This window comes from Colobus angolensis, unplaced genomic scaffold (genome assembly GCF_000951035.1).
Source record: "Colobus angolensis palliatus isolate OR3802 unplaced genomic scaffold, Cang.pa_1.0 Scaffold19, whole genome shotgun sequence".
Classification (NCBI taxonomy): domain Eukaryota; kingdom Metazoa; phylum Chordata; class Mammalia; order Primates; family Cercopithecidae; genus Colobus; species Colobus angolensis.
Genome location: NW_012115043.1, coordinates 15,468,052 through 15,476,892, shown reverse-complemented (window position 1 = coordinate 15,476,892; position 8,841 = coordinate 15,468,052). Strand labels below are relative to the sequence as shown.

The following is an 8,841-nucleotide window of genomic DNA, read 5'->3' as shown; positions in this document are numbered from 1 at the left end:
AAGTAGTTGCCAGGGGTTGTGACTAGGTAGGGGAAGGGGTTGACTATAAATTGGCTGCCTGAGGGAGTTTTGGGGAGTGATTGCACTACTTTATATTTTGATTGTGGGAATAGATAAATGACTCTAGGCTTATGTCAGGATTCATAGAAGTATACATCACAAACAGTAAATTTTACTATATGTAAATTTAAAAATAAAGGGAACCATGTCCACCTCTGAGGAAGAGTGTTCCAGTCCAAAGGAGAAGCAAGCAGAAAAGGAGTGGGCATGAGCTTCAGGTTTGCAGATCAGCAAGAATACCAGTGTGGACAGACAGGAGTAGGGAAGAAGTGAGGAGCGGACAGATTGTGTCAAGTCTGATAGGCCTCAGTAAGAAGTTCATTTTATTTTAAGTGTGGCAGGAGGCCATTGAGAGTAAGCAGGGTAATTATTTGGTCAACGTTGCATTTTTAAAGGCTTACTCTGGCTCTTATATGGAGAAGAGATATTAGGCGGCAATTATGGAATCAAGGAAACCATCGTGGTCATGCAGAAATGGTCTTGGAAGGGTTTTAGTGTGGAAGGAGTGGGTGAGAGGGAAGCTTTTTTCTACTGCCCAACCAGAATCCTGTCTCATCATTGCAATGATATACTTGATATTACCTTAGGATTCCTTATCTCTTGGGCCTTAAAGAGATGTTGTAGTACATGTAGAAATGCTGCTAGGCAACTTGAAGGTGAGCTGAAGTTGGTAACTCAATTCTTAGTGTCTCCAAGGCACAGACTATATGATTTTCTCTAGCAATGTTCAGGAGCCCATGTGTACGAATGGAGATGGCAGACGGTTTTATTAATCCAGAGTCAATGTTTTGCCAGATGTGTGTGAGGAATGAACAAAGGGGCCAAATAATATTACTGTAATTCACACTAAAGAGTTAATATTTTAATGCAGTACATAATCACATTACAGTAAAAAAGAATATCACACAATGAAGAGAAGATGGTGGGAATGATGCTAAGAGTATGGTAGGAAGAATGGTAAAGAGAGAATGGGATGAGGGATGGTAAAGAGAGGAGGGGAAGAAGGAGGGGGAAAAGAATATCACAGAGTACTTCCTAACAAAAATAAAGAATGGAGGCACAGCTGTGGCAATACACTGAGCTCCATAGAGACAGCGCTGGGGCAAGTGAGAGCTGGATGGTCACTGGATGACTCTGCCTCACTGAGAAAAAATAACTAACCATGGGCAAAGGAGATTCTAAGAAGCTGAGAGTCAAAATGTCCTCATATGCATTATTTGTGCAAACTTGTTGGGAGGAGCACAAGAAAAAGCAGCCAATGCCTCAGTCAACTTCTCAAAGTTCTCTGAGAAGTGCTCAGAGAAATGGAAGATCATGTCTGCTAAAGAGAAAGGAAAATTTGAAGACATGGCAAAGGTGGACATGAAAAAGTAATGAAAACCTGTATTTCCTAAAGGCTAAACAAAAAATGTTGAAGGAACTCAATGCATCTGAGAGGCCTTTTTCAGCTTTTTTCTTGTTCTGTTCCAAATATCTGCCAGAAGTCAAAAGAGAACATCCCATCGGTGATGAGGCAAAGGAACTGGGATAGACGTGGAATAACACTGCTGCAAATGACAAGCAGCCATATGAAAAGAAGGCTGTGAAGCTGAAAAAAAAAATATGAAAAAGATATTGCTGCATACCCAGCTAAAGGAAAGCCTGATGTAGCAAACAACGGGAGATGTCAAGGCTGAAAAAAGTGAGAAAAAGGAGGAAGAGGAACAAGAAGAAGAGGAGGAGGAGGAAGAGGAAGAAAAAGAAGAGGAGGAGGAGGAGAAGGAGGAGAAGGAAGAGGAGAAGGAGAAGGAGAGGGAGGGGGAAGGGAAAGAGGAAGAAGAAAGTAGTAATAGTTGATTCTAGTGATTTTTTTCTTGCCTGCAAACCATTTAACTCCTCTGTACGCAACTCACTCCTTTTATTTATTTATTTATTATTTATTTATTTATTTATTTATTTTTGAGACGGAGCCTCGTTCTGTCGCCCAGGCTGGAGTGCAGTGGCCGGATCTCAGCTCACTGCAAGCTCCGCCTCCCGGGTTTACGCCATTCTCCTGCCTCTCAGCCTCTGGAGTAGCTGGGACTACAGGCACCCGCTACCTCGCCCGGCTAGTTTTTTGTATTTTTTAGTAGAGACGGGGTTTCACCGTGTTAGCCAGGATGGTCTCGATCTCCTGACCTTGTGATCCGCCCGTCTTGGCCTCCCAAAGTGCTGGGATTACAGGCTTGAGCCACCGCGCCCGGCCAACTCACTCCTTTTAAAGAAAATAATTAAAATGTAAGGCTCTGTAAGATTTGTTTTTAAACTGTACAGTGTCCTTTTTTGTATAGTTAACATGCTAATGAATATGTTTTTAGATAGCATGCCCTGGTGGCATTTTCCATAGCCACTAACCTGGCCTGGTACAGTAAATTGTAAATTGGCATAGAAATTGAAAGCAGGTTCTTACTGGTGCACAGCATAAATTAGTTATATATGGAGATGGTAGTTTTTTCATCTTCAGTGTCTCTTGTATAAAATAATTGTTCTTTTAACTAAATATCATTCTGTAATTACAAAAAAAAGAAAAAGTCACAGTGGTTTTATTGCCATTCTGAGTGCTTCTAAGTAAATACAATTTTTTATCTGTTAAAAAAAAAAAAAAGTACAACTTCTCGTCCTGTTGGAAGTAGTCCGTCCTGGAAGCTCGCCTATCAGATCATCACAAGTCTATACTTTAATTTAGTTCATTAAGGACAGTGTGGTATATATATGTATAATTTTAATATACACCTTAGGAAGGCATATTAACATTGAGTTACACACATAAGTGGTATGTAGGAAAAAGGCTCACATTCCACAGGGAATATTCCTAATATCTTTAATCAACTGACAGGGTTTGTTAATTAGCATACTGCATTAGGAATTATTTTTCATTGGTAAAAAATATAGTATTCAACAAATGTGGATTGTGTAGGAATATTGTACAGGCTTTTCCAGAGCTGCATAAACAGGGACAAAGTATGGAAATGTGTGAACTCATTATTTTTACCCTTTGGAATGTGCTCTATGCTTAGAATTCCAATTCTTTGTACAGCTACTTAGGATGGATTTTGTGGCCTGGCTTCGGCTAGATGTTTAGCTAAATCATGATGCATCTGCCTTGAGTGACTCTTTCATGCAAGTTACTTGCTCTAGCATTTAAAAGGTCAGAAAAGTGGGGCTTTAGCAAGCTTACACTATAGGCTGTGTGACTGCTTTTATTCCTTCTTACTGAAGAACATGTGTAAGTGTGGCAGATTTGGTCTATAACTTGATTTCATTATAAAATCCACATAATAGATTATAAAGGAGGAGACCAGGAGTTCTCACCTACCTCTAATCATTGGAAGATTCCAATAGAGCCTAATAATCAGAAATGATCAAACTGGTTTAAGTCAGTTTGGCAATACACTGTGTAAGACAGCCTGCCTTAGAAGGTCCTTGGTTCCTTGGTAGAGTATGTGTTCTCTTTTTCTGTGTAGCATTGATTACCACCTTGTAGAAACACAAATGCTAATGCTGGAAGTGAATTATGGAATCATATAATCCACTTATTTATGGAGAAATTAAGAAAGATTAAGCCACTTTCTCAAGGTTAATGCATGAGCTAGTTAGCAGTGAAAGAAAGAGTGGGTCCTGGATCTTGTGATGCAGAAATCTCATTGCCACAGAAATGGAGCCATATTTTCGAAAACAGAACACATGAAATATGTGGTTTAGAAAGTCTAGTATGACTTACAGGGATGAAAGGACAAAAGACTCAAGATTCTAAACTCATTAGCAAAACATTTGCTTTTCTTTTATTCATCCCTATTGCTCCATACTTAACCTCTTACCCATTTCTATGATACTATATTTTTAACATCTCCTTTAACTACCTTAAGAAATTATTCATTATCAAAATTGGGGGATCCAACAGTATTACACATTGGCTTTTCCTGTTTCTGCACTCTCTCATAATGTAAGGTAAAGATATAAGTGTTGTTTCCTTTGTTTTAAGGATGTAAAATGAATTTTTCTATTTGTCCAAACTGACAAAATGTTATTGATGGACTCCGGTTCACATACAATATTTCAAATGCTACAACTGAGTATAAAAAAAATCTCTATTTCATGGTCTGACTACAGCCAGTATTAATAATGAGAAAATTTAAGTCAACATTTTTTGACCAAAATTTAGTGATTTATCCAGAAATCTTAAGTCTCTTCCCACCTCTGTGTTTTGTGACTGTGCATTTACCATTTGCACAAGGTGCTGCAATGATTCCTTCACTCATGTCTGAAGGTCAAATAATGACATATGGTCCCCAATTATTTAACACTCCAGGTATCATTGACAAGAAAGCACAAATGGTTCTTTGGTAGCCAGAGAGTTTGATGAGATAATCTCAAGGATTAGAGACCCTCAAGAGATGAGAGTCATCCAAGTAACAAGTGACTGCTTACATACTGTCACTTGCTACTGAATGAAGTCCTTTTTTCCCACAAGTAATTTATTTCAATTTTGGACAGCTTTAACTGCTAGGAAGTTCTTCTTTGAATAGAACTCCTTCTCCTTGTAACTTCTACCCACTAGCCTCTTTTTCTATGGTTTTTTAAGTGTCATTATGAATACATTCCATTTTTCTTGCACATATCAGCCTTTTGACATTTGAAAGTAGTTTTCATGCCCACACCACAGCTTCAAAACAAAAACTTGTGGACAAATGTCTTTACTGAAGGACACAAAATAAACTCAACTTTTTCAATTACAAATGTTTTTATCATCTAGTTTATAAAACACCTGATATAAAATATTTTAAACATCCACATTTTATATAAATAATCTGAGTTATTTATAGAAATATTTATAAATTACAGGTAACTATCTTAGTTTGAATGTGTCCAGAAGCAGATGAGACAAGGATTTGAGTAAAAGCAGATGTGGAAAATACAGAATAATTCAGAAGAGTAAGGAAGTAACATAAGGAAAATAATCCAGCCAATGAAAGGTATGTTCTTAAGACAGCTGTCAGGGTGGGCAACTAGAGAAAAATCTCATGGAGAAACCCTTGGAGATGCTGCAAAATAAATACCTCAGAATTATACTACCTCAGTAGTGGGCTACTTCCTCAGCATTTTCATCTCACTCACATGCAGAGCTGTATTCCACAGATCTGGAATAAAAAGCCCTCAGGCATGAAGGTAGCCATTAGAAGTTGGATGGAGTAGTGGGTGGGACACCAAGCATCTAAGTCAATAAGCTAATGATGATTGTAATTATTCATTGGGTACAGTGTATGCTGCGTGGGTAATGGGTGCACTAAAATCTGAGAAATCACCATTAAAGAACTTATCCGTGTAACCAAAAACTATTGAAATAAAAAATCATGATCAAAATAATGATTAACATTTTGATATTCTTTCATTCAGATTTTTTCCAAATGCATATATACCTGAATATAAATTATTCCTAAAGAAAAATCGTTCTATAACATTAATTCGTAGTTGTCTTGTCACTTAATAAAACCACAGTTTTCTATTTTAATCAATATAAATCTACTGATATTATTACTGATGATATAGTACGCTGTAATTTATTTAATTTCCTGATTGGACATTTAGATTAGCTCCAGGTTTTTGCTATCATTATGAAAAATGCTTTATTTCAGTTTCGTTGAACAATGAATCCTTACTTCAGCTGCTACTTAATTTTGTTTATTAAAACAATGCTTAAAAGATATAAACAGTATGGGAAAGAGTACTATTGGAGAGGGGTGAAGCAAGATGGCAAATAGAAGTCTCCACTGATTGTGCCTCCCACAGGAACACCAAATGTAACAAGTATCTACACACAAAAAACACCTTTATAAGAACCAAAAATCAGACAAGTACAAACAATACCTGGTTTTCACTTCATACTGAAAGAAACACTGAAGAGGGTAAGAAAGACAGTCTCAAATTGCCAACACCACTCCTCCCCCATGCTGTCACAGCAGCCTTGTGGTGCGGAAAGAGAATCTGTACGTTTGCAAGAGGGAGAGTGTAGCAATTATACAACTTTGCATTGAAATGTGGTGCTGCTGACACCTGGGAGAACTCAGCCAGCAGTCACAGGTGGGGGCATTTAGACCAGCCCTAGCCAGAGGGCAAACACCCATTCTAGCAGTCTGAATGGAACGAACCTGAGTTCCAACATGCCTCACCACTGAAGCCTAAAGTGATTTCCGGCACTAGGTAAACTTGAAAGTCAGTCTAGGCCACAAGAACCACAACTCTTAGGCAAGTCCTAGTTCTCAACTGGGCTTGAGGCCAATGGACTTGGGGGACACACAAACTACTGAGACACCAGCCAGGGCAGCTAACGGGGTGCTTATGCCACCCCTCCCCCAACCCCAGGCAGCATAGCTTGCAGCTCCAAAAGAGCCACCCTTTCTTCTGCTTGTAAGGAGAGGGGAAAGTAAAGAGGACTTTGTCTTGCATCATGGATACCAGCTCAGCCACAATAGGGTAGGGCACTGAACAGAGTCATGAGGCCCCACTCCAGACCCTAGCTCCTGGATGACATTTCTAGACACACCCTGGGCCAAAAGGGAACCTGCTGCATTCAAAGGAAGCACTTGGTCCTGGCGGGATTCATCACCTACTAACAAAAGAGCCCTTAGGCCCTGAATAACCAGCAGTGATACCCAGGTAATACACCATGGGCCTTGGGTGAGACTGCAAGATGTGCTAGCTTCAGGTGAGACCCAGCACATTCCCAACTGTGGTGGCTATGGTGATAAAGTAAAGGGAATTTTGTCTTGCACCTTATGTACCAGCTCAGCCACAGTGGGGAAGAGCACCAAGCAGGCTCTTGGGGTCCCTGATTCCAGCCTTGACTCTTGGATGGCATTTCTTAACCAGCTTTGGGCCAGATGGGAGCCCACTTACCTGAAGGGCAGGTCCCAGACTGGGCAGCATTGATCACAAGCTGACCAAAGAGCCCTTGGATTTAAGTGAATATTGGCAGTAGCCTGGCAGTACTCTCCAAGAACCTGTGGTAGTAGTGGCCACAAGGTGTGTCTTCTGTGCTTGTGGAAAGGGGAGAGAAGAGTGGGAAGGACTGGGTCTCATGGTTTGAGTGCCAGCTCAGCACTCAGTGGTAAAATAAAACACCGGATAGATTTCTAACGTATTTGACTCCAGGCCCTGACTCCTATATGGCATCGCTGGACCTTAGGACTGGAGAACTTGCCACCCTGAAGAGAAGGACAGAAGTCTGGCTGGCTTCACCACCTGCTGATTGTAGAGTCCTAGGGCCTTACACAAACATAAGTGGCAATCAGTGGCTATAATGGCCCTTGGGCAAGATCGAGTGCTGTATTAGCTTCAGGTCTGACCCAGAGCACTCCCAGGGGTGGTGACCTCAGAAGTGCTGGTGTCAGCCCACCCCCACCTCCACACAGCGCAGCACAGAGAAGCACTCTCCATTTGTTGGGGAGGAAGTAAGGGGAGAGAACAAGAGTCTCTGCCTGATAATCAAGAGCATTCTTCTGGATATTGTCCAAGGCCACCAAGGCAGTACCTCTATGAGTCTATAAGAACCACAACATTACAGGGCTTGGAGTGCCCCCTAATGCAGATACGGCTTAGATTACAACACCCAACACCTTTCAAACACCTGGAAAGCCTTCCTAAGAAGCATGGGTAAAAGAAGCCCAGACTGTAAAGAAAGACTGCAGTAAATGCCTAACTCTTCAATGCCCAGACACCGATAAACATCAACAAGCATCAAGACCATCAAGGAAAACATAATGATGCCAAATGAACTAAATAAGTTCATTTAGTTCCAGGATAAATCCTGTGGAAACAGAGATACTTGACCTTTCGGACAGATAAATCAAAATAGCTATTTTGAGAAAACTCCAAGATAATGCAGAGAAGGAATTCAGAATCCTGCCAGATAAATTTAACAAAGGATGGAAATAGTTAAAAAAAGAATTAAACAAATTCTGGAGTTGAAAAATGCAGTTGACATACTGAAGACTGCATCAAAGTCTTAGTAACAGTGTCCATCAAAGAGAAGAAAGAATTAGTGAGCATGAAGCTGGGCTATTTGAAAATACACAGTTAGGGGAGACAAAAGAAAAAAGAATAAAAAACAATGAAGCAAGCCTACAAGATGTAGAAAATAGCCTTAAATAGATAAAACCACAAAGATGGGGAAAAAACAGAACAGAAAAGCTGAAAATTCTAAAAATCAGAGTGCCTCTCCCCCTCCAAAGGAACACAGCTCCTCGCAAGCAACAGAACAAAGCTGGACAGACAATGACTTTGACGAGTTGAGAGAAGAAGGCTTCAGATGATCAAACTTCTCCGAGATAAATGAGGAAGGAAGTTCAAACCCATCGCAAAGGAGGTAAAAACCTTGAAAAAAGATTAGCCAAATGGCTAACTAGAAAAACCAATGTACAGAAGTCCTTAAATGACCTGATAGAACTGAAAACCATGGCATGAGAACTACGTGACAAATGTACAAGCTTCAGTAACCAATTCGATCAACTGGAAGAAAGGGTATCAGTGATTGAAGATCAAATGAATGAAATGAAGCGAGAAGAGAAGTTTAGAGAAAAAAGAGTGAAAAGAAATGAACAAAGCCTCTAAGAAATATGGGACTATGTGAAAAGACCAAATCTACATCTGATTGGTATACCTGAAAGTGACGGGGAGAATGGAACCAAGTTGGAAAACACTGCAGGATATTATCCAGAACTTCCCCAACCTAGCAAGGCAGGCCAACATTCAAATTCAGGAAACACA

General features: G+C 40.1%; 1 pseudogene; it reads left to right on the top strand.

The window, feature by feature from the left end:
* The first annotated feature begins 1,222 nt into the window (after positions 1-1,222).
* Positions 1,223-1,836, top strand: LOC105510634 (annotated as a pseudogene).
* Positions 1,837-8,841: the final 7,005 nt, after the last annotated feature.